The 27,793-nt window shown below is 32.5% G+C and overlaps 1 long non-coding RNA gene across 6 annotated transcripts in view; it reads left to right on the forward strand.

The window, feature by feature from the left end:
* LOC141375657 (uncharacterized) overlaps positions 1 to 27,793 on the forward strand; it is a 102,756-nt gene that overhangs the window by 45,690 nt on the left and 29,273 nt on the right. For 5 of the 6 annotated variants that reach the window (XR_015498092.1, XR_015498090.1, XR_015498091.1 and 2 more), the window contains exons 2-3: positions 6,825 to 6,891; positions 10,133 to 10,244. This is a non-coding gene — a long non-coding RNA (uncharacterized LOC141375657). Of the gene's footprint in view, positions 1 to 6,824; positions 6,892 to 10,132; positions 10,245 to 12,581; positions 13,220 to 27,793 lie in introns of those variants that run through there. The other variant, XR_015498093.1, reaches the window with a different exon arrangement.

Below are 27,793 nucleotides of genomic sequence, written 5' to 3' on the forward strand. Positions count from 1 at the left end.
GAAAGCGGAAAAAGAGAGAGAGAGAAAAGTGTAACGAGTACAGTGAACAAAGCTCACGGCAAATGTGTTAGCAATGCAAACACTGAAACCGGAAACACATCTGTTGATTAATTTTTTAGAGCCATGTTAGTTTTATTAAAGATTCCCAAGTTCTCAGCGTAGTTTTTTAAATACTTGTTTCACACTTAATATGCAGAGAGATATGCACAATTTTATACTAATCATCCCATGGTACTTAAATATAACCATGCCATATTTTGTGCAGTAAAGAAACGGTTTATATAAGTGTGAATAATGATATTTGATTACGTTTTTCAATAATTGTAAAAGTATTTTTGTGTTTATATTCTTAGTATGCATTGCACATGATACAGTTTTTTCTGTATGTTTGTACTTAATAATTTTGAAATCATTTTTAGTTTATGAGAAACAAGACACCTTTATTTATATATTGTTTTATACAACGTAAATTGTCAAAGCAGCTTAAAGGGATAGTTCACCCAAAAATTCTGCCAATAATTCTGTATCATTTACACTTGATTTATTTCAAACCAGTTTGATTTATTTATTTATTTATTCATTCATTCATTCATTCATTTATTTATTTATTTATTTTGTTCTTTTAAACACACAAAAAATATGTTTTGAAGAATGTCAAGTTTTTAGTATGGGATGGCAGAAATTTCTCTCTTTTTTAACTCTCTTTAACCTCTTTAAAATAAATAAACAGGCAATGATAATTATTAATTTTATTTTTTTGCACATGTGCATTTTGTGACTTAAGATTCAAGATGATGCATGTGTTCTGAGTTTTGGTCCCCTGCACTCTGCACCCTTGAAAATGTTCACGTTGTAGTGTAAATCCTATAGGATTTGGCCAAAGGCATGAACTCTTCAGTATTGAACTCATCCAATTATATTGATCAGTTAACGACTCAACTGATTGCTTCAAAAATGATCCTGTAGCAGATGGTTGCTTTCTTTATGTGTCGAATTCAGTGTTTGTGAGTTTATTTTTCCCTCCATACTCATTGTTTCTGTCTGACCTTCTGATCACTTTGCTTTTTTCAGTTCTTCAATTCTGATCTAGAAATGTCCAACTGCTGAATAATCAGTCAAGCTGATTCTGTTAAATGAATCAGTCAAACTATTTAGATAAATGAATTCAGTTTGAGAGTTCAGGATTCATTCTGAAAAGCATGGGATGAAACATTTGATAAATCTTTAAAACAAACAAAAAGCACTAGATAAAGTGAAATGCACACCTGCAGTATTTAATTTTTTTTTCAAGTTAGTGAATGATTATTTTTAAAAACACATTTGTCTTTGCATGTTTTATGGTGTACTTGCTATGCAGTCATTATAATTATCAGCATATGTAAATAAACCTGTTGTCAGAGACGGATATCCAGTTTATTTTTTCACTAACTCATTTTTTTCTGCCTTTATCCTTGTTATAGAGTTTAAATATATACTGTTAAATATTTGACCCTAAATTCACTGTAAATTATTGGCTAATAAAAGCATTACTTTCACAGCAAGGTACAGTGTACATTCACAGTAAATTACACTGCAAAAAAAATGCTTTTCTTATTTTGATTTTTAAATCTAGTTTTCTAATATGCTTCTAATATAAGTTTTTCCTTAAAACAAGCTAAACAATCTGCCAATGGGGTAAGGAAAATAATCTTGTTTTTCCTTTTGATATAGGATTATTTTGCTTACCCCATTGGCAGATTATTTAGATTGTTATAAGTAAAACTTCACTTAATTTAGACATTATTTCTTAAAACAAGACTATATGTTTTATTTGTCTAGAAAATGCCTCTTGACTTAAGATTTTTTGATATTTGGACTATAAACAAGATGAAAAATAATTATGTTTACAGTAGGTCACAGTGATTAAAAAAAAAAAAACATTACTTTGAAACTACAGCCATAATCTGCCTTCAGATAGTAAATTTAGCAGTATTTCCTGCAGAATTGGCTATATTTTACTATGAAGTTACAGTTAAAGATTAATGTGAATTAGCAGTAGGTTGCAGTTGAAATACTTAATTTAACTGTAAAGTTACATTTACAGTATATCCCAGATTAATGCAACTTAACAGTTTACTACTGTAGAATTACAAAGGGAATAGTTCACCCATAAATGAAAATTCTCTTGTATAATCGTTTATAGTTTTCCAAAATGGTAAGTATATGCTTTTTCAAATACTTGGAAAATATTTATTTTTTTCAATTGTATTTTGTCAGAATGTTTAACTTTGGATTCAATCTTAATGTGGGTCAGTGTGTCACACTTTAGACCACCGGAGTGGCCTTTCTGTTAAAAGCATTAGAGATCACCTTATCTTCAGAACAGGTGAAAGCACAGCTGCTTGCTCTGTTTAAAGTATGTGTTCATGTGTGTTCTGTAAGCACTGCGTCCATTAAGTTTGTACAGAGGGCACTGATTCATAGCTCATTACAAAGAGACTGTGCACTTGTACAAACAGGAGTGTAGTAAAAACATAGTCAGTAAATAGTAAATCCCCTATATGAAGAAATCGTATAGTAGTTTTTTAGTAAACACTCAACTTTGTTTGAACCATACACTGTAAAACCCAACGGTCAACTTTATCAAGTTAAATGTGTATAACTCAAAATTGACTGAAAGTTATTTCTACTAATTGAAAAAAGGTTTTGAACTCAGTGTTGAAGGTAATGAGATAATTTAATACATATACTGGAGCGTAAATGGAGTAAGTTCACAGTACTCATATACGTAGATTAGATTTTAACTCAAATGGTTTGTAGCAATTGGTTTCCTCAAACAGTTTGAGTTGCCTTAACTCTTCGGGTTTTACAGTACTTAGTTGGTTTGAGTTCTCTTCATTTATTGGGTTTTACTGTAATCAAATTGCTTCGTTTACTCAAAGGGATTAGGTTCACAGTACTCATTAGGATACTTTTTGATCTTAAATGGTTTGCTATCGATTTCCTCAAATGGTTTTGAGAAGTTACCTTAACTTTTTGGGTTTTACAGTCTACTATAGTAAAGTACTTGAATTAAAATATTGTGGTAATTCTGTACTTACCATGGTAATACAACACGTAATAAGACAAAATACCCAATACAGTAGTTTTCAACTACTATAGGGTATACCATACTACAATACATGACAGTTTCTTTCAAGTTACTTTAGTAAAAACTAAAGTGTACTACAGTATTTGTTACATTTTATCAGTTCACTGTAATTACTATTATTCTCCAATATGCTATAGCATTCATTATCAAACAATTGTAAATAATATAATATATACAAGCAACAAAATTAGTACAGTATAATTCAAAAACACTGTAGAATGTACAATAAATTACTATATTATTTTATCACAATTTTAACAAGCATCAGATTTTACAGACGTTTAACCTTTTGCTTCATACAGTAGTATAAGCATAATCAAAACATTCAGTAAAGACTATATATATATATATATATATATATATATATATATATATATATATATATATATATATATATACACACAATTTTTTTTTAGTAAGTACTATATTCATTGTCAAGATTAGCAAATATATAGCTTTATCTGTTTTTTTGATTTGATGTAAGCCGTTAATCTCTTCACAGTTGTTTTCATTGAACAGGATTAAGTGTGATTTTAAAACCTCTGTTTCATTTGTTAACTTGTGTTGTGTTCTACCTGATGTCCAAATCCCTCAAAGATGTTGGCTTTGTGTTGGGCCAACACCCTTCTTAATAGAATAGAGAGATAAGTTAAGAGTTTCTAGTCTAACATCCCAAATACATGTAGTCAATAGCAAAGCTAGTGTGTCGGAACTAATTCAATGACACTTGACCTTTATATGACACAGCAGACAGCAATATTAAGCACTATGTTTTATTTGTCCACCGGTGGTGTTTTGCATTCTGGCAGCTACATGCTGGAATTCAAGTGGGCCGGCTAACCCCGACTCGGGGATCGGAAAACATTCCTCTCATGCCTCCGACCTGAGCAGTGCTGACGCTGGATCTGACCTGGCCAGGGGAAACCCTGTGTGCTTCACCCATATCTCTGATACCACAGCTATTAATGAATCTAATTTTCCCAACTGGATCAAACACAAAAAAAACCCTAAATGAATCACTGTTTTTCTCGACAGCTGTTCACATTCTGTGCATTTTTCCCTACATTTCAGCACTTGTGGGTATTAAAATTGGTTTCATTATTGCTTGTCAAAACTGCAATATTAATCCATCCTATAAACGGAAGATTTTGCATAGTGACTTCGTCATTTGTTTACATCAGGGGATTTACTGCTTTCTTGTTTTGTCCACAGGATAAAGAGCATATTCTGGGAAGCTTGTTCCACAACATAAACACAAGCTCCTTTGTTCTAGATTTTAAACTTGCAATCACAAGAAGCTTTTAGCATGTGTGCGTGATGTTGATTTGAACTGGTACAAGATCCATCATTATACAACTATTTGTTTATTGGTATCAATTATTACACGTGGAACTTTTGACAAATGGAACTTTTCAATTGCAAAATTGCAAAATAACCTCTTTAGGGTAGAAAAATGATCTGTAGATTTTTAAAATGTTCTTTATGTGAATAAAAAATGGTTCTTTTAAGAATTTTTTTAAATCTAAAAGGTTCTTTGTGGAACCAAAAGTAGTCCTGAAATGTAAACCCTGGACCATAAATCCAGTTTTATGTTGCATACTTTTATGGAAAAAGTCAAAATACCTTAATAAATCTAAAAAAATTTAATTCGAAAGTCATTAGAACATGTAAGATCATATTTCATCTTTCAAGACATTTTGTAAATGTCCTACTGTCAAATTCAAATCTTAATTTTTGATTTTCATTATGCATTGCTAACATTTGCACAACTATATTGCCATTTTTTAAATATTTGTGAACCCTCAGAATCAGATTTTCAAATAATTGCATTTCATCAAATATTATCCAAAACTGACACTAAAAATTGACCCTTAATCATGTTTTTTAAATTATTATTATTATGTCATTGTTTTGAAAAAAATAGGAAACTTTTTTTAGGAGAATGCCACTTAGATGACTTGAAATTTAATTTCTGGTTGAAATATCCCTTTAAACTTTGTTAATACTAAATTATTTGTGTTTCATAAGATCACTGCGTTCATGTTGTGCACCTTCAGTCTTAATGACCTGACGTTATAACATGCCTGATCTGCCTTTAATGAGAGCAATCAAACATCACGGGAGACCAAACACTGTTTCCCTGAGGGTCTCTGTATTTCACAATGAATACACATCACCCATTTACATATTATGCTATGAATCAATAATTCATGTTTTCATTCACCAACAGATGCAATGTCGGAAATACACAATCAGAGGCTAAATTAACATCCAGCTATAACAATTAGAATAACCAGAAGGCCTCAAAAACTCCAAACAAAATAATTTCAAAAGGTTTGTCACAGATTTCTGTGAATCTTTTATGCAGAAAATCTGCGTACATAATGTGGTCTTCAACAAAAAGGACTTCTTTTTTTTAGTGGGCATATTATAGTTATTAGTGTTATCCTTAAATGTTTTTTCCTGTATATTGAAGCATTTAATGTGTGATTTAAAGAAAGGATTTTTATATTTTGTATTTAAGATGTCACAAACTGAGAAATCATAATTGCCTTAATTATAATAAAACATATTATATGTTCCAATACTCAAGACATTCTTGTTAGTAAAATGCATCTTTAAGCCAATTAGACAAAATGATTTGTGAAATATCATTACATAATAGTGTGTCTAAACATCCACTTCTACATCACTTCATGTTTTTTGCTCAATCAATTAATGATAGAGGCACAGAAAACAAACAATAAAGATGCTCTGAAGAGACAAATGAGAAAAAATTATTTGCATGGCAGAATTTCAAGATGAAAATCACTGTTTGTGACCTCAAGCTGAAATGAACTTTGTTCCTGCAGCAGGACAATGAACCAAAACAAAATAAAGACTTTGGAGTGGCCTTGTCAAAGTACTGACCAAAATCCAATTGGCATGGTGTGGCATGGTCATGCTCTAAAACCTTACAGTGTGTCTGAATTACCATTCTTCAAAGATACGTGTGTCAAAACTTTTCTACAAAATCCTTCTACAATAAAAATGCAATGAAGGCACAAAGGAGATTAAAAAAAATCTGGATTAAATAAAACAATAAGCTGGAAAAAACGGAACTAAGTAGGATAAATGCACCTATTCAACACCCATTCAAACTGTGCTATAACAGGTTAGCAATAAAACTAATAACTTCTAAGTTACATTGTATTTGATTAAAAATCCTGTCAAAATGTGCAAAAACAAGCAAACAATCCAGCACACTATCAGAACTTGCTCAAAGATTTTTTTAAATGTAACATTTTATTCTCCTGACCTTTATCAGACATAAAGTCATTAAATTAAAAAAATAACAATAACCAATAAATATCATTAATGCAAACCAATCAACGTGTAATATATTTTCAGGTGTGCTGATTTAATGGAAACATCCTAAAAACCTAAATAATAAGTGGACCTCAGTGAACAGCACGAAACAAACAAAAAGAAGTTCACAACCCTTTAAGTACATACTGTACACAAAGTGATTTGATTCCTGCCAGGCCATGTTAATTGTCTGATTTTATAGGTTGGGTGCAAAGGGGGGATTGAGGGCGGAAAGCTTTTGTCTTTTCTTTGTGTTTTATGTTTGTTAACCTTTTGATTGTTACTCATAATCCAGATGACAGATTAGCAGTTGTTGATGCATTGGTCTAACTGTTAATCTTCACAGCTGGATACCACCCGCTGTCATCTACCTGGACTGGACAGAGGGCAGCCCAGGCTGAGAATCAAAACAGGCAAGTCCTGCTTATGTTATTTAATTTGTGGCAGCTTGTGATCTCCAGATTTATGGATGGCTGTCGCTATAGGAGGATCGCTCTGGATTATGACAGATTCTCCTTGGCAACAACATAATGGAGAAGCATTAGGCGAATAGGAATCCTTGAGGAAGCTGATGAAGGCATGGGGAAAAACATCCTCAGGCTGTCCTGTTTTGTGTTTGTGCATATAGGCTCATTTCAGCATCTGTTTGGGAGATTAATGGCTATACATGAAGTATATATGATGTGTGAATGCATTTCGTAAACAATGTGGAGAGATTTACAATGCTGTGATCCTATTGTTTTCAAACCATTTGATGCAAACATCAGACCAGGATTAATATTACTTTTAATAATAATATAGTACTAATAATATACCATATAATAATATTAGAATTACTTTTATTTCCATAGTTTATTGTGTGTACTATAGTTAAATAATTATGGATTAAAGTAAACATTAATAAAATATTTTGACTTTAGTTATTAATTATACATTTTTCATTTAAGTTATAGTTAAACTTAAAATCAAAATAACTAAAACATAACCAAAAAGTAAAATAAAATAAAACTATACTGTAAATAATATTAAGTGCTATATACTAAAAAAATAGTGGTTACACTATTGCACATATCATTTTAAGTAAATTTCAAGACTTGATTTTTTAAGCAAAAACCACTTAAATGAATCGTGAAAATTAAAAAAAAATTTGAGTGATAGATAAAGATTTTAATATCATTAGTGGAATGTGCTTTTATATTTTATGCAAATCCACCACCATTTACTCACAATTTTTTTTTTACAAAAAACACTCGAGTGAATCATGTGAAAATTACTAGTTTATTTATTTATTTATTATTTTTTTATTTTTTTTGAGTTATAGATGAAGATTTTAATATTAGAAATGTGCTTTGTAAACACCATTTACTCACCATTTACTCAAATTTATTAATGAAAATTGCTCATTCATAAAATGTAAAATATATAATGTATAACACAATGCATACACAACACATTTTTGCCAAATATCATTTTAATACATGTTCCACTGATAACAAAATGGTACAATTTGGTAAACAAATCTATATAAAATTTACAGCAATGTTAATCTCTGATAAAAAAAAATCCTTTATCCATGTTATGGAAAAAAGTCCATAAAAATACCTGATGTATGGCACCCATTCTCTTTATTAAAATCTGCCTGAATAAACTGCTCCTCTTAAATGGGAAAATACTGCGAAAGTTTTCTTCAATAATCTGAAAAATTAAGCAAACAAATATTAGTATTTATGTACAATATTATACTTTATATAAACACAGTTCATTACATTACATAATCAATGCTGTAAAAGGAACCTTATGAAATGGAAAAGCACTAGCTGTGCATAAACCCCTTTGAATAGCTATAGCTAACTTAGCTTACCACTTAACAAGCTCACTGTTGTTTGTCCACCCTGCTTCACTGTTGCTTGATCATTGCTGTTAAATATTACAAAGCAAATAATTTGTTCAATTTCATTATATAATTCAGAATGAACATTGAAGCAAATCAATTTCAAATAGGAATGGGTGGTTAAAAATACCTGTGTATCCCTATATACATCATATGGCAAAAACTAAGCTCCCGAACAAGCTTGAACAGCATGTGTCCTTCCTGTAAGAGCTTAGGCTATTTAAGACAATAAAATTATAAACAATTTTTTTATGAAAATTGCAAGCCTCAAGTTTCATTTTTTAAAAGAAATAAAAAAAAGAAAAGCTCACAAAAAATAGGATAATACTGTATGTCCATAAACAACTTGTTGTATTAATGTTTAATGATCATATCTAAATTGTTTACAATAAACTATAATAAATGCCATATGTGTTTTGTTGACCCTTTATTTGGTTTGTCACCCATAAATTGTATTTCGGTTTGCGTAATATGTAGATTAAAGCAATGAAAATGAGGGACACAAAATTTAAAAATCTAAAACTAAAACCTAAGTCATACTGTTAATAATTACATCACCAGTTAATGATAGGTAATATACATATAGAAACTAAAAATAAAATATAATTTAAAAATAAACATACATGTATTTTCAATTCATACTGAATATATACTGTTTAACTATTTAAAAAATTAAAAAGTGTTTGCCATTTACTGATTTCTTACTTTTTTTGTGTTTGTCACACTTTAATGTTTCAGATCTTAAAAAATATATATATATTAGTCAAAGAAAACACAAGTAAAGTAGTAAAGTAAAGTTTAAACAGGTTTTTATTATTACGGGAAAACAAACTCCAAAACTACATAGCCCTGTGTTTGGTGTGTTCATGACTCCATCATAAGAAAAAAAGAAAATTCCAAGAAAACTACTGCTGGGCAAAAACAACATACTGTACAGGTTCATTTCAGTTTTGCCAGAAAACATCTTGATGATCCTCAAGACTTTTGGGAAATTACTCTTTGAACTGATACAACAAATTTGAACTTTTTGAAGGGTGTGTGTCCCATTATTTTTGACATACAAGTAACAACGCATATCAGAAAAAGACCATCATACCAACAGTAAAATGTAGTGGTTATACTGGGATCTGAGACTGTTTTGCTGCTTCAGAACCTGGAGGAATTGCTATGATAAATGGAACCATGATTTCTGCTGTGTACCAGAATATCCTGAAAGATACCCGACTATCTGTTAGTGACCTCAAGCTGATATTCTCTTTGGTTCTGGAGCAGGACAATGATCCAAAGCAGACCAGTAAGTCCACTTCAGAATAGCTGGAGAAAAACAAAGACTTTGGAATGGCCTAGTCAAAGTCCTCACCTGAATCTAATTGAGATTTTGTGGCATGACCTTAAAAATGTGGTTCATGATCAAAAACCCTCCAATATGGCCGAATTACAACAATTCAGCAAGGTAGAGTGAGCCAAAATTCTTCTACAGCATTGTAACACACTGATTATAAGTTATCAAAGTCGCTTGGTTGCAGTTATTTCCAGGAAAATTGCATGGTGCATAGGGCCCTGACAATTTACAGGCCCTGAAGCAGGTAACTTCACATATTGTAAAAATACAAAAAAATATAAAAGAGAAATAAAATCTATACACTATTAATTGAAAGTTCAATATCAAATAACAGGTGATCTGGGAGCAAAGTTAATGCAATAATATAGAAGTAGTTTTCTCGGTATATTTCCGTTGATATATTTATTTTTCTATACCACAGGTGTCAAACTCAGTTCCTGGAGGGCTGCAACTCTGCACTGTTTAATTCCAACCCTAATTAAACACACCTGATCAAACTAATTGAGTCCGTCAGGCTTGTTTGAAACCTACAGGTAAGTGTGTTGCTTGACACCTCTGTTTTTCACAGACTCTGTTACAACCACACTAAATGATAAACTAATAATACTATCAGTAATATATGTTATAAAGCCATTAAATATTATGATTTGCATTTAGATTAACTTCTTTATTTAAAAGTCCTGCATCGTTAACAACTACTAAACTAGTCCTTTAGGTATATTGTACAGATGTAATTAATAAATAGGCTACAAACTAAATAATGTCTTTTCTAAACATCTAAAAGGGCTTTATTTAAGATTAGAAGATAAAAATATATACATCAGTTAAAAAAACAACAAGAATTCATGAAAAGTCTCCACTATTGTATGAAAACAAATGTGTGAGTGTTTAGCTTCAAGGTGTTTAGTAGTAGTGGTAGTAATGACATCAAGCAAACATTGTGCTACTGCTATCAAAAGCCAATGAATTATCCAGTAAGGTAGTCACACAGCTGAAGGGTTCCCTGTCTGTCTGTGTGTGGGCACATCTCCGTCACTGCTGGCTCTTTTGCGTACATGAGAGACATTTCGGATAACCTCATTCACATCTCCACACATAACAAAAACTGCACCCCCTGAATGCGTCTACAGAAGAATACCCAGAGGAGATGAAAAGGTCCACTCATTGCCCACTCGGCTTCATAAATACTGACTTTTTTTTTTTTACGTCAAGAGAGCCTGCAGCACAAACAGTGAAGAAGCTCTTTGGGCTTCTCAATGAATGAGGCATGAGCCTGAAACAGAGGATTATTTGTTTTGTGGCCCTGTAGCAGATTCTTTTCTTTGCTTTCGCTCATGCACACTTTGTACATTCTGAGGAACATCGTTTTCTTAATTAATCTTGTTTTCCAGTAAAAATATCTCACAAGTTAAACTTCTGAGAATTTACATCTTGCAGTTCTGAGAAAAAAAATTAGAGCAGAATTGTTATATATGAGCTCAGAATTGTAAGATATAAACTTAGAATTCTGACTTTTTTGAGTTTGTATGTGTAAAATGTGAGATACAAGGTTAGAATTAGGTTACTGAGTTCACTTTGGTGAGTTCAGATTCATTTACTTTTACATGATATTTGACATTTAAACAGCACAAATTCGACACACAAAGCTAATGTGAGATACCATAAATATAAAAATAAAATAAACAAATAATAAAAATTGTAAATTGACTTAATAAGAACTGAAGAACTGCTTGAAATAAATGAATAATGGTGAGAGTTTTTTTTTTAACCTCTCAATAGTTTATGTCTTGAGTTATTGGCTTTTCCACCAGCTTTGAATGTTATCACTTGATTGAATGAGCATTATCAGTGGTTAGCTGATAGATATGGGGCAGTAGGGGCCTTCTGCACCTAATGGTAGTCTCAGAAGGCTGTTATCATCCATCCACATGATTAATCAGCTATACTAATAAAGACTACTCCAGATCCCGATCTTCTTTTACATTACTGTGACGGTTGGGGTTAGGGTTGCTGTAGGGGTAGACATTAATAAAATACAATTAATGGGAAATTTAATAAATAATATACTGTAAATGATTCTTGTTAACCTCCTGCTGCAGCTGTATGTGATATATAGCTGATTTACCATGTGGATAGACAATAACAGCCTGAGCCTACTAGTAGGTGCAGAAGGCCCCTACTGGCCCTTATATATCAGCTGATAACCCCTGATAACGCCAATTCTATCCAGTGATAACATTCATTACTGGGAAGCACCCATACACACTCATTCACACATAAACACTACGAGCAATTTAGCTTACCCAATTTACCTATAGTGCATGTCTTTGAACTTGTGGGGGAAACCGAAGCACCCTTAAAAACCCCAAGCGAACACGGTGAGAACATGCAAACTCCACACAGAAATGCCAGCTGCACTCTAGCCAGGGCACTAACCAGTGACCTTTTTGCTGTGAGGCGATTGTGCTACCCACTGCACCACCGTGACGCCCTTTATTTTATTTTATCCAGTGGCAGAAACAGACTTCAATATTTTTTTATATATTGTGATCTTTTTTGTAATAAAGAAAAAAATTTATTTGAAATTTGAAATGTCTGAACACACTCTCTTTTGTTGATTTGAATCCTCTTAAACTCCGTTTAACTGTATTGTCAATCTAAATATAGACACAATATCCAACATCTTCATGTTGGCGCCTCTGAGATTTATTTTCATGTTCAAAATGTTCACTGATAGAACATTAAATCATAATTTGAGGAGTAAATTGGATTTGTACATACAGTACAATTATAAAAACTCATTTTCTTTCCTAAAATGAAGACCATGATGTTCCTTCACTGTCATCTCCCTCCTTTTCCCTTGTCAACAGGTCCAATAGTATATTAAGGACTCATCACCAAGGTAATATTTATTGAAATCTTGAAATAGTTTGCCTCCCACAGCTCTATATTATTAAGACTTCTCTTATTTAACATAACCAGAGCAAGGCCAAGGTTCTTTAATAGCAGATAAAAATATGCTGCATCAAAATATCAAGAAAAAAATGCAGAGTTTGTTTTGTGCAGGGAAAAGGGTAAAATCGTTAACAGTGGTTTATTGCACACTGTTGGGGATATAGAGTGGGATATTTGAGTGGGATTGTTTACTCCAGTTGATAATTGGGAGATAAATTTCTCTTGTTGTTCATGACTAATGCCTGGTTCACGTTACATTATGCTACTTACTGTTAAGATAGACACTACGTACGTCAGATTATGACTGTTTATGACAAATTATGACACATTGCATCCATAACCAATCATTAATTGCCATCAAGGTAATATTAACTAAAACTACTGCTCAAAAACATTTTAGTTAAGAAAATAAAATGAACAACAACCACTGAAAAAACCTAACTGAAGCAAAAATAAGAAGCAACAATAATAGTTTTTACAACCACACCAATCATCAAACACATCAGTCCGGCATAAAAAAATAAAAAAAAACATATTTTTTAAACAAAAAAAATGATTGAATTTTTATGACAGATGATTTTTTTTAATATAATATATTTCATATTTTAATGATGAATTCATTTTTTTTTTGTGAATTTGTTTGTCCGAATTATTTATCTTTTTGTTCATTTACAGTTTTTTACAATGGCTATGACACTTTTTTCAATACATTTAACAAGTTTGCTAAACTCTTAACGCAGCAACACACCTAAAATACACAATTGGCAAAACAGTTAATTTTATGCTCAAAATCAAACATTATAAACTAAACCTCTAAACTACTTTTCAAAATACAATAATAAACGAACACACTACACCATGTCTAACAAAACACTGCAATCATGTTTCAAAATGAAATTATTGTTCAAAACACTAACACATGTTCTCTTCCAACATAAACATTCAGTCAATCAGAACACACTGACAATAAAAACACTATCATCAGCTGACATTACAGAAACTCCATTAGTTTATGTGTCAGCTCTGCCCTTATATTTGAAGTCTCGTTACAGTTTTGTTTCGTTGGGTTAAGTAAATGCATGCATTTTCTTTCGTTTACGGCAAAAATTCTATACAAAACGAAGAAAAAAAAATTGCTTTATAAAATTTACAGTTTATGTAAAAAATATACAGACACAGAATTTCTGCAGTACAGACTTTTTTTGCAGAAGGACATCACTGCAAACAGGAAAAGCACCACAATTATAAATAAAATAACAAAGTAATCTTCTATACTGCCTGGTCTTTTGCCACATGTTCTCATCCACATTATACTTGATATCTTCTGTGGCCCGACACGGTAACTGTGGCCCTTTGGCCTATTATGTTTTTCCTACGGCGACATCCCCAGCCTTGTCAACATTGAAAATTTCATGTGGTACTTGATTGGCCTCTAACTTCATGACTCTCTGAAAGTAATTAGACACAGTGTATGCAAATGCTGTACTGTATGTACTAATGAACTCCAGGTTTACAGTAAAGAGTAGTTTACTGCAAAACACACTGTGTATAGTACAGTAATGACTGTATTGCATAATCTTACATGGACGTATTGGTGACAGAGTTCTTTGATGTTCCTTTCAAAAACCTCAAGAGTCCTCTATTAGAACATATGATCATGTGATTGGAAAAACCAAAACAAGACATGAGTGTGCTTTCTAGATGGGAATCAGCTGTCATATATATATATATTTATATATATATATATATATATATATATATATATATATATATATATGAGAGACTCAAATTGCAGTTTTATATATATATATATATATATATATATATATATATATATATATATATATATATATATATATATATATATATATACACACACACATTTATTTATTTATTTATTTATTTATATAACCGCAATATGCTGTTTCTCATTGGCAATTGAATAAAATACAGGGAATAAACTAGTGTTTCTATTCACAATTAGAACAGCTGTTCCTTTTGACTTTATCCTATATAAGTTCTGTTTAGAACATGGTGTTATCTGTTCTGACATACTGTGTTAAATCATTTGTAAATTTGACTGTAAAATTACATTGTTTTGTTCTTGGTTGTGCTTGTGTGTAAAAGAAGTTAAAGCATTTTAAATTTGTGTTAACTGGATGCATTTTGTGTCAAAACAACAAGAAATGTGTTAATTGTATAGCCCACGAAGACGGATGTTGTGCTAACTGTGTTAAGAGTTTAGGAAACTTGTTAAATGTATTGATAAAAGTGTCATAGCAATTGTAAAAAACTGTAAGTAGCTCAACTAAACCTGAAACTAGATATGAAAAACTAAATCGAAATGTGTTCACAACATAAACTGGAAAAACTATTAATTAAACAAATTAAAACTAAACACAATTGTATATAAATTATTATGTAGTTTTTTTAGTGATTATATAATAATTAAAAATAATATTGAAATAAACTGTATTGAGGCGACACGGTGACTCAGTGGTTAGCAATGTCACCTCACAGCAAGAAGGTTGCTGGTTCTGGTCTCGACTAGGCCAGTTAGCTTTTCTGTGTGGAGTTTGCATGTTCTCTTCGTGTTCGCTTGAGTGTCCTCCGGGTGCTTTGTTTTCCCCCACAAGTCCAAAGACATGCACTATAGGTGAGTTGAATAAACTTGGCCATAGTTTGTGTAAATGAGTATGTATGGGTGTTTCCCAACACTGGGTTGGAAGGGAATCTTTTGCATAAAACATATGCTAGAATAGTTGGTGGTTCATTCCGCTGTGGTGACTTCTGAAATTGAGACTAAGCTGAAGGAAAATAAATGAATGAATGAATAAATACATGAATGCAGATAAAGATGAATGAAGGCAAAATTAGTGACTAACCTCCAGAAACAAGATCTGAGGAAACATTATAAAGGCAAGAGTATTGCTATAAGAAAAGCTCAGGGGACAGGGGTTGTCACTATGACACTATCCGCTTGTTGTTGTTTATAAATCTCCACAATAACAATAAATGTTGCCAAATTGTAGCTGATATCATGTAGTCTGAGACAGCACTCACAATTTATTTATTTTTTAATTTGATGCCAGTTTCCATAAATCTATCACTTTCTTATTTACTTGTTTTTCATGTATGTTTTGCCAGTAAATATATGGGGCACAAGCACTAAACAGTTCTTTTATATCAACTAAATTTTAAAATTTTGAAATTTGAAGTTTTTGGCTTGCAGTTTTTTTGAGATGTTTATACATAATTGTGAGTTAGAATTGTTACAATTGTGAGATATACAGTGCTTGGCATATATAAGTAACCCTCATAAATCTTTTAAACTAATATTTTAAATAGGAAGCTATACAATATTATATTTGTGCATATATATTAGACTAGTCAGTACCAAAGCCAACTCTAGAGGTTATCTGACAAAAAAACTTACAATATCGGTTAAAAAAGTAGTATACCCAAATTTATATGTTATAGAAAAATTTTGTATGTTGTATTTTTTTTTTTTTTTTTGCAATATTTTGTTTGGATTTAATTGTATTATCTTTCAATTTCTAAATATGTTTGGAGACTTAAATATCACTTAAATAAAATATTTGTCCTATATTCACTAAGAAATGGAGAAAAATTTTCATTTTTAAATCCGGGTTCACTCAGTTCTGCTGAGCACTGTAACCTAGAAATAAGATATATATCCTAGATAGCAGTTAAGTCAGAATTGCAAGATATAAAATCAAGAACTGCAAAAAGTCAATGACAAGAGCCTATAACCCTGCAACTTTGCGAAAAAAAAAAATCCATAATTCTGGGAATATTTAACATTTTCAGTTTATATGGTAAAATTTCCGTAAAAATGTATATTTAAAATCAATATTAGTTTCAAACGTTAAATATAGTTAAATACAGAATTGTGAGTTTACATCAGAGTCAGAATTAAGAGATACAAACTTAAAACTGTCTGAAGTGATGTCAGAATTGTGAGAGCTTATAAACCTATTGAGAAATTAAAGTCATAATTTTAGGTAAAATAAAAAATAAAACAAAAACAAATAAAACGTTTAAAAAGAAACAAATTTTAAAACAAAAATGGATTGATTTTGACGCCGATGGTTATGAATCAAGCTGATATTTTGTGGTCTAAACCTGGCAATAATTACTTGTCTATCAAATGTAGGAAGAATTGTGCCACATACATACACACATTGCATGGTAAGAAATCTAAAATCAGTACCAGGAGCCTTGCTAGTTGAATTGAATATAATGTACTTATTGCATTAAACACTGAGCTGGTCATAGAGAACTTGTTGTTGGGCATAATAATGGCATCTTCATTTACCATCATCCTCCTTTTAATATTCTCAAGTGTAAACAACATGTGCTAGATCATATTTCTGGTTCAGCGGAGCAGTAAAGGACACGTTCAGACACTTCTGTAACTCTGCTTATACAACATGACTTCAGACAGCCGTCAGGTGGGAGGGCAGAGAGGACACAACATAAAGCACAGACTTTGAAAGAAAGCATGAATAAACAGACTTTCAAAAGTCCAAAAAAAAAAGTTTAATGTGCCCTTACTAGCAAATGCAGCTAGACAGTTGGTGATTTTTTTAAATAATTGTTATGTTTTTCTTTGTAAAATGTAGATATTGTGCAAACTTGGAACTAATAATAAAGATACATATCAGTCCTACATATGGAAGACACCCAATAAATCTTATCAGGGATATTTTGAACAAGAATAATTTCATTGGACTAAAAACCACTATTACAGATCACAGTTCAGCTAAAAAAATGCTAGTTTGTTTTCTTTTTGAGTCTTCAGACTATGATGCCCATTTTTGTTCACAAATCACCATGTTATCATCGTTCTATGGTTTATGCTAAAAGCATGCAGATATTGTATAGACAGCTTTCAAATTGCAAAACTGCAGAAATGATTTTCTTAATCATTGTTTGTTTTTTCTTGTAAAATATCAGTTCTTTTTGGCAGTAGCATTCTACATGTTCATTTGAACTGCTCAGAGTTGTGATTTTTAACTTTCAAGATATAAGGACACATTTTGCAATTTTTTAAAAATGGTAAGAACTGTCAGATATAAACTCAAAATTAATACAAAAAAAGTCAGAATTGCAATATATTAACAGAAATGTGAGAAAACTAGATCAACCATGGTATTATAGCAACCCAGGCTTATTCTGAAAACATAGTTCTGTATATATTTCTGGAGATCACAAAATACATCCCAGAAACTACACTTTTTTTGGCGGTTTTTGTTTTCACGAATCCACCAGAGGCTGCTGGATGATTTTGAGATATCAAAATTCTCTCACCAGTGCCATTCACGCCTGCGGTTCTAGTGTGAATCCACCGGAGACTACTGTCGACTGACTGACTGACCAACCGACTGATACCCCCACTCTCCCCCTTCCCTATAAACCAACCGATAGTGTTTTAAAAAACACAGATTGACAAGCGCCAAATCACTTCTCTGAACTCTACTGACAGTATTTTCAAAAGCAATCCAGAAAAAGAAAAGCCTCCTGATTTTTACCACATTTTTAGATTTTACCACATTTTTACCCTGTTATTTACTTGATTATTTTACTTTTGGCTTTTGCTTTTGTCTTATCTGCTTTCTGGAACCGTTCTTTACCAGACTCAAACCCCATCACCCTGGTCAACTCCTCTCTGCATCCAAAGACTATAGAATACACAAGACATGTCACTTGTATAGTTTTTTTTTTATGGGAAAACGCTTAACAGTCAATATGGTGAATAAAGCCCTACTTACTAGTACAGGAGCCATTCATCGATTGCTATAGATTGTCGATTCTGCGGGGGAGAAACTCAGACCAGACGTGTGCTTTTATGACAGTTTGGTGGTCATCAAATGCAATGGAATCTCAGCGAATACTTGCTTCACAGACATAAGAAATATATCCACATATATCCACATAAAGCTTGAAAGCTGTACTTTTAAAAAAAGCAAGTGCTCTTGAAAACAAAAATTTTCTGGTTTCAAAAATGGCAGTCGAGAGAAATGACTTGCCTTAAAGGGACATTTCGAGTCAACTGGCATACATACGTAGTAAGCTACCAGACAAACTGGTAGGTAATCGGTCAGCTGCTAGCGCGAAAAGGAACAATGTCATATCGCTTCCTATCGTTCGTTTTAAAAACTAAATACAGCAATACTTATTCTGGCTACATAATTTGCAATCTCCAGAAATGTATAAAGGGCTAAATTTTCAGAATTAGCCATGTTGGATTATAGACTCGCAACTGCATGAAAAAAGTCTAAAAAACTGACAATTCTGAGAAAAAAAGTAACAATTCTGAGGTCTAAAAGTCAGTTTGAGTTTTTATCTTGGAACTTGGAACTTGTTTTAAGTAATTACAAGTCTACAAAACAAAATTCTGATAAGTCTTAGAAAATTCTGAGGACAAAAGTCAAGTTCTTGAGTTTTTATGTTGTCAAAACTCCCTATTTTCACTTAAGTTTTTTTTTTATTGAATCTGAGATTAAAAAAGCCTTAACTATGATCCATGCATAGAAGTATAAGCTTTTCAATGCATAATACAAAAAATACTGTACATTATTACATCAACATATTTTAGACATAAGCAATTTAACCATATCGACTACATCTGGGTTTATGTATGGAGTCCATTGTTCAGCTATACAGTATGAAACAACTGTCCTTTATTCATTATCTCCAGTCTTTTGGCTCCACCAGTTGCATTGTAAAGCTGGCATGAATAAACCACTGTATATAAAATCCTCAAAACATCCATAATATAACATCTGATAAGATGATTTTAAGATTTTAAGCGTTAGATAAGATATACATCTTCACCTGCAACAAACCCAAGTCCAGTCTAACCAGAGAAAACACTGTTTTCCAAGAATAAAGCATCCTTTGTGTTTTGTTTACAGTTGCAGTTCTTGACTGAGATTTTTTTGTTATTACATAAACCGGAAAAGCTTTCAACAGGCTCAACAGTCACCGTCCTGTCCTGCGTCCTTGGTGCTTGGCATTTTAATTGTCTTTCTTAAATACCCAGAACAGGGGCCAAGTGTGCAGTCCAGCACGTTCATCATAAACTGCGATAAAGCCACATGAAACTGGAGCGCTTTTACAGCAGCTGTCGCGTGCAGCTGGTAACTGGAGAACTGACTCCAGCCCCAAACATGTGGCGCTACCTGTCCATTTCAGATTTCATGCACACGGCGCAGCTGCCAGGGCTCTTAAAGCAAAATACGGGCAAGGGCAGACTGTAAGAAACGCTCATCGGTCGCACTAACAGTCCTCTGGGATGGGTAACATATGTCTGATCATGTCAAGCTGGCTGAGCAGGGATGGGGCGCTGACACTTACAGTGAGACGTTGGTTATTATAGATTTGGATGCACTTAGTTTTTAAAAAATGAAATTAGAGGTGTTAATATAAAGACTTAATTATAGGCCAGCAAAGCTATTCTAAATCCATATTTAATTTTCAGTTTCTTTATTAAAAGATCATTTGAAAGTGCAGGAAATATCCACATCAAATTTTGCAGGTAAAAAAGAACAAGTTATTTCTTCACACAGAAGTTGTTGTTTAGTGCGACCTCTCATGACACCAAACAAGTTGAACTCTTTTGGAAAGACTGTGCTGAAGTTAAATGAAATAATGTGCTGTATGCAAGATCGGGCCTTTTTCAACACTTACCAGAGATCTTCTTTAGATTTAGGCTGTAATATCTTTCTTTTACTGTCCAGATGAATACTGTCCATATAATATTCAGGTCTGGACTCTGTGGAGGCCATTTCATGACTGTCAGAGTTTCCGCAGTTGTTTATTTTATGGCATACGGAATGCCATAAATACTGGCTGTACATTTCACCATCAGTTCAGACAATATTACCAACAGCTCTGGTAGAAATGCAGCCACAAATCGATGCAAACCAAGACAAAGTCTTCACCACGTCACATTTTTAAAATAATTTGGTAACGCTTTATTTTCATGGTTTGTTTGATGGTTTTAAGTGTCATTGCATCTACATGTCAACTCAGTCTCATTAAATTGTAAGTAGACTGTTAGGGTTGGGGTTAGGTTTGTGGTTAGGGTTAAAGTTAGTGTAAGTTGGCATGTACTTGCAAAGTTTCTTATAGTCAGTTAAATGTCTGTTGAAGGAGCAGTATCAGCAGATACTAAGCAGAAAGTCTACTAATACTCAAATGGACCATCAAAATAACGTTACCAACAATTTTATATTATAATATTCCAACTCTAACCTGTATATTCTGTTTTTATTCTAGTAAATAGAATAAACATATCAATAAATCAACAAATTTATAGTTGCCTAAAACATTTGCACAATATATTGAACCTTACGCTAAATCAAATAATAAAATGGCTTGGTTTCTTTTTTAGGAAATCTATACAAAGTTTGTTTGATTTAACAGAAATGTTCACTACATTTAGTACAATTGGTCCAAGGTGATGATGTAATAGATATAATAGTTTTACAACTTACTTCCCCCAGGGGCAATTAAATTAGGGCAGTAGCATCATGACAACAAACACATGAAAAGACAAATCACTTACAAACAATAATAAAGAGTCCAGCATGATTCATAACAACTTCATAAATAGTACTAAAACAAAAACAGCTATAAGAAAGGACCCATATATTAAACATTTTAAAACATGCTAAAATATCAGGTAAGGTTATACAGCCTTATTGCCTCAGGAACAAAGGTAAATTTATATCTATTAGAAGAGCAATTAATGCTTCTAAACCTTCTTCCAGAGGGCAACAATGCAAAAAAGTCTTCAGAGGATGGCAAACATCTTCTATCAACTTTGAATTTTCCTTAGCCTTTCCCTAATATAATGTGATCTATATGAAAATATTGAAAAACATTTTAATAGTACACCTTTACGAACCAAAAACAAAATACTTAATTAAATTAAATAATAAAAATACCATAAAGCATTCACTTTGTTTTTTAAAAAAAAAATTTGAATTGTCACAAATAAAGAACAGACTTTTAATAATTTATTTAAAGAAATACTAAATTTCTGTATATAAAACATATGTATTTTTAAAGAATAGAAGGATGCTTTTATGTGTCATTTTTATGTTTTTGGGCGCTATAATTCTTTTGTTGTTGTCATTAAAAATGAAACATGTAGAAAATTAACTGAAAATTAACTCTTGTGTCCAAAATGTTGACTGAATATTGTTTCCACAACTATATTTAGCTTCGTGCAATGCCATTTGGTGATGGTTTTACAGTTGTTAACTGTATATATGATTAAATGATGCAGAATTTGATAATTAAGTTAATGTACGTAATGATGTAATGACATCACCTTTAAAATATTGTAAATGTTGGTCCAACTACTTTGTTAGGGTATTTGTAATCCCCAGCATGCTTTGCGTGGGATTGAATTAAGAGATGGAAATGTTGACAATAAAAGTAATTTTAGGAGTTTAAAGTTAATAGAAAACTTGTTAAAAGTTTAATCTTCACTTTAGTTTGAAGATTTAGAAGACTTTCATGTAATACTTTGAGTTGTGAGATTACCACCTTGCAGAAGCACCCATGCTTTGGGTGTTTGCAGCTTAATTAGTAAAGCTGCCATTTGTTGCTTTGCTTAATGAGCAATAACTGTCTAAAATTAATTCTGTGATCAGTCTCAATCAACTGTATATGTAACCCATTAAAAATGCTTAAAAATGGCTCTTTTAGTTTATTTACGATAACTTCAATTAAAATTAACTGACTTCGAAATGTATCACACATAATAGACACAAATTATAATATCCGACCTTTGGGTTTCAGTTAAATAAAAATACAAATGTATTTAAACTTTTATTTGATTTCATGTTGGATCAACTCATTTGCATTTAATTGTGTTAATAGTTATTTTTTAGTTGGTGCTAAACAAATTTTTTGGATGGAAATCCTGCCCTTAATTCGATTGATGTTATCCAAAGAGGTTTTTTTTTTTTTTTTTTTTTGAGTGTATAATGTTAACAGCAAATAAATGAATGATGACTAATTTTGAAAAATAGTTTTACACTGCATGGATAAGGATTATTTCATACAAGCCAAGTGTGTATAGAGCAAATGTGAGCTTGATGAGTCAAGAGCGTCTTAACAATCCGCTTGCTGAGTCATTTTCTGCAGCCACTGATATTAAAAAGAGACCAGCAGTGTTTGAAACCGACACTCGTGCGCTCTAGTAACTGAAACGTCCCTTTTACTGCTGTGTAACCTTTTAAACAAAGCTTTACCATTGACAATAATTACACTGGATCAGTGATTCAAGCACCTCAATCGTCTCCTCCTAAAGAAAAAGTTCTTCAAAAGTGTGATCAAAGAGATTTCGGTGCATCTTAAGTTGTCTTTTTTTCTTCTCCAAAGACTTCAAAGGGCACCGTCTTACAACAGCATCGGCTCAAAATAAAGGACTGAGGTATAGATGTTCAAACAGACTATAGTCGCATTCACGCTTAGTTTCTGCTCTTTTCATGTTTCTGCCCACTATCGTTCTTTCTTTCCCTCTCTTTATCTCCCTCTCTCTGTCTTTGTGTAATGCAATGACAGCAGGGTGAGTCAGCTGTCTTTGAGAGCGCTGGAGTTTCCTAACACCGACCGCTGCTGTGCAGAAACATGCAGCTCTTCCCGGCACTCATTAACCCTCACCTGCAGCCAGTGCTGAACATAAATCAAGCACTTCAGTAAAAGCACAGAAACCCTCATAAAATCTTGCTTAAGACAAAATATTAAGCACACTTTTTCAATTTCACTTGAGTCAAGGAATAAAAGTAGTGAATTTGATTTGTACTTAAGGACTAAAGTTTTTTAAAGTACTTATTGGTTAAAGTTTATTTACATTTTGATTACACTAATACATGTCAACGTACCCTAACCTAACAGTGTACTTATAATCTATTGAGAAATAGTTGGTATGTAGATGCAAAGTAAATTAAATTCAACAAAATGTGTTAAAAAGACCATCAAAATAAAGTGGTCTTATTAATAAGCAGCAAATTCTGATTCAATGAGCTAAAAGTTATAGTTAATGGCTTGTTAGTAGTGAAAATTGCACCTTAAAATAAAGTTTGATCAACACTTGTGCTACATCGATAGTTAATGATAATAATAAATATAAATATACATTTATTCAAAATATATATAGCCTACATATAGCGTAGTATATAAAAACAGTAAGTAAACAAAAAGTGTGTGTGAAAAATGTCAAAACTATGCATAAAGTCATGAAGCAAGTGTGTGTCTGTGTGTCAAAGAAAACTTTAAGAACATTTTAAGAACACTGTGTGACAGTCTGTCTATTCTGAAAGAATGTACAATTTAGTGAATTGTTAACTAGAAATGTACTCTAAATAGATAATGATCAGCACTGCATTGAAGTGAAAATTTGCTAAATATTTAAAGCAAAGAATCGTTAACTGCAGACTCTCGCTGATGATTTGAATCAGTTAATTGCTGCTTGCAGGCGCTGTCTGGATCACTTGAATCAGAGAATCGTTAACTGCATCTACACTCTGAATGGATTATTTGGACAAGTAAATATTTAACTGCAGACTCTCTCTGACCAGATGATTTGAATCAGTGAATCGTTAACTTCAGAGTCAGATCAGTTGAACCATCGTTAACTATAGACTCTCTCAGAATGAATCAATGGAATCAGTGAGTTGTTGACTCAAAAACAAATGTAGTCAGATCTCTCCAGTTGACAAATTAATAGTTCAGTGTGTTTTGTGAATGGACTTGAACAGGTTAACTGACAATTTTTGATGATTTCTCCTGGTCAAAATTACTTTGTTCTCAATTTATAAAATGTAGTGTAATAAAAAAAACTATATTTAGTCTTGGAATGCAGTGACGTAAATTTGGCTAAAGATAAAGAAATATTTAGATGAAGTCCAAATACATATGAACAGTAATGCAGTAAAAATATTTTGTTCACTGCTCACTGTTCACACACAGGAGCAAATTTCTACATCTCTGCCTGGCTGTGCCTCACACGTCTCTCTGAATTCACCTTGTGCCGGTTCAAGCAGTGGACGGAGAGGTGTGTTTGTTCTCAGTCCACTGAGAGGTTATGCCACACCGGTGTCTCACAGTCTTTCACATGCACTTGTGAGCGGGAAAATGTGGAAAGAAGGTTGAGCTGGGCTTTTAGAGCTAAATATTGAGGAGTGATAAAATCTGATGCTTCACGGTGACAAAATACATGATGAGTTTTTTTGGGATGGATTGATAAGGGGGTGAGAAAAGTAGATATTGTTTGATATATTGATCGTAGGTTGCTGCCAGGAAACGCTGATGAAAGACGGTAAAAAGAGCAAGAGCTTACTGGTCATTGACTTCTGTAATGTTTGCTGGCAGAAATACCTCTGTAAAGGGACATTTCACACTAAATGAAATGATGTCATCATTAGTTAAAAGGTTTTTTAATACTTCTATGGTTTCTTCTGTTTTTTTTTCTATACTCTGAAATATTCGTTCTAAATAATATAAAATTGCATTAATGTTTAGTACAATGAATAGGTTTTGTTTGTTTCAGGTTTTATGTATTTTTTCTGTTTTATAAGATTTTATCATTATTGTAGCATGGCCTACAGTTTTAATATATCTCAAAGGTTTATAAAGTTAAGTGCACATGCACAAATACAAATAACATTTTTTTGCACCAAAATAAAGTTATGTTATAATCATTTTGAAATAAAAAAAATACAGCCATGAAGTGGAGATATCAGTAAAAAAAAAAATCACAGTTAAAATAAACTCAAATACACATTTTTTAATTTAATTAATTAACAGGCTACATATATTGTATATATACACCCACTGGCCACTTTATTAGGTACACCTTAGTACCGGGTTTGACCTCTTGCCTTCAGAACTGCCTTTATCCTTTGTGGCATAGGTAGGCTGCGGCATTGACACAATCCTCAATTGGTACTAATGGGCCCAAAGTATGCCTAGAAAACATTCTCTACACCATTACACCACCAGCTGGATGGTGTAATCTTTGATGTTGTAAATGCCAATTTCTGTCCCTACCATCCGAATGTGGCGGGAGAAATCAAGACTCTTCAGACCAAGAAACGCTTTTCCAATCTTCTATTCTCCAATTTTGGTGAGCCTGTGTGAATTGTAGCCTCAGTTTCCTGTTCTACATACCTAAATGCATTGAGTTGCTGCCATGTGATTAGCTGATTAAATTTGCGTTATCGAGCAATTGGACAGGTGTACCTAATAAAGTGGTGTACCTCTGGGTCCAAAGATGTGGTAGAGGTGATTTGGATAAACTAAATTGGCCGTAATGTATGAGTGTGTATGTGTAAATGAGTGTTGCTGATGGAAGGGCATCTGCTGCAGAAAACATATGCTGGGAAAGTTGGCAGTTCATTCCGCTATGGCGACCTCTGAGACTAAGCCGAAGGAAAATGAATGAATGTATATACATAAGCATGCATGTGTACAATATGTATTCATTTATGCTTCAGATTTATTTATGCTTAAAATGTTCAGGCAATGCAAGCACCATTGTTATCATATGTAATATTTCTCAGAAAGATTTATAAGGAACATGGACATAATATATGCATGTGTGTGTCTGTGTGTGTGTGTGTGCCATTATACATTGAGTAGGAGAGCACATATTTAATGCAATGACTGCATGTTTTTCCATGAGCTGTACACACAAACACACACACACACACACACACAGTCCCACTGTGAATGCAGCCGTAGCATCAGATATACAGGCAGGCAGACACTCGCTCTGATCTCCATCAATCCCAGAGCTGTGTGTGCGGTTATGAGTGTAAACACAGCACACAATACACAGTTACCCAGTTCAAAAAACTATCTTTGCTGGAAAAGCCAGAAGTGTGCCTTTTGTCTCCAGCTTAATCCATGTGTGTCGGAGCGCTGATAAAATCAGCAGTGTGTGTCACAGGTAAACAGCGGAGGGCAATGAAACACCTCAGTGTATTTTTTGTGACGGGTCGCAGTCCAGCTGTAGTCACCGCAGCGTCTCCAGCAGCTGCTGCAGGACAAACTGTCCTTACACAGAATGAATGAGCAGAACACAACAGCAGTACAATAACACCCTGCTCTGTTTAGAGGCTGGTGTATTAACCAGGGTTTGGTAGTTCAGCCACTAAGACCTTCTTACTCAACCTGTTTCAGAATATTCAAGTTAATTCAGTTCATCTTTATTTCTATACCGATTTAATAATGTAGATTGTGTCAAAGCAACTTTCTAGTAAATTAAGTTCACTTTGTTTAGTCCAGTGTTGTTTAAATTTCACTGCTGGAAGTCCAAACACTGAAGTGCAAATCCATCGATGTGCAGCTCCACAAGACACAAACTTCACCCATTTATGAAAGTGAAGGGGAAAAAAAATCTTGAGAAAAAAAAACAGGATCTGTTGCGCATGCCTATTTTCACTCTGGCCAAACTGATAATTTAAGCAAGACTATGATGGTGCACCAACATGGGAAAAACATGAGGGGCAAAGCCACTTTATTATATATGTTTTAATGATCTTATGTATAATGCTAGTTTTTTACATTATTATTGTACAACATATATTTTAGTATCAATAATAGTAATAATAGTAATAATAATAATAATAATAATAATAATAATAATATACTTAGAGCTATATGGAGGAATTAATAGATAGATTTACTGTATTTTACTGTATTTTTTTAATATATTATTATTTTTTATATATTTTTAAATATATTTTTTAAAATATTTTAAAAAGAATAAAAAAATCAAAGGGGGGCTAATAATTCAGACCTCAACTGTATATACATATTTTTTACAGAGGAGATATGACTTAAAATCACGATGATTCCACCAAATATTGCCTTCTCAAGGGACAAGAGAACAATATGAAAAAAAATTACCTAATTTTTTTTTGTTGCTCATGTGTTGTTGTTTTTTTCTGTTGAACACAAAATAATATTTATAGAAAAATGCTGGCTGCCGGAAGCCATCGACCTCCATAGCAGAAAAAGAAAAATTAAGGAACTAAACTTTCTTCTAAATATCTTCTTTTGTCCTGAACAAAATAAA

The sequence above is a fragment of the Danio rerio genome, chromosome 8, assembly GCF_052040795.2.
Source record: "Danio rerio strain M-AB ecotype USA chromosome 8, GRCz13ab, whole genome shotgun sequence".
NCBI classification, from domain to species: Eukaryota; Metazoa; Chordata; class Actinopteri; order Cypriniformes; family Danionidae; genus Danio; species Danio rerio.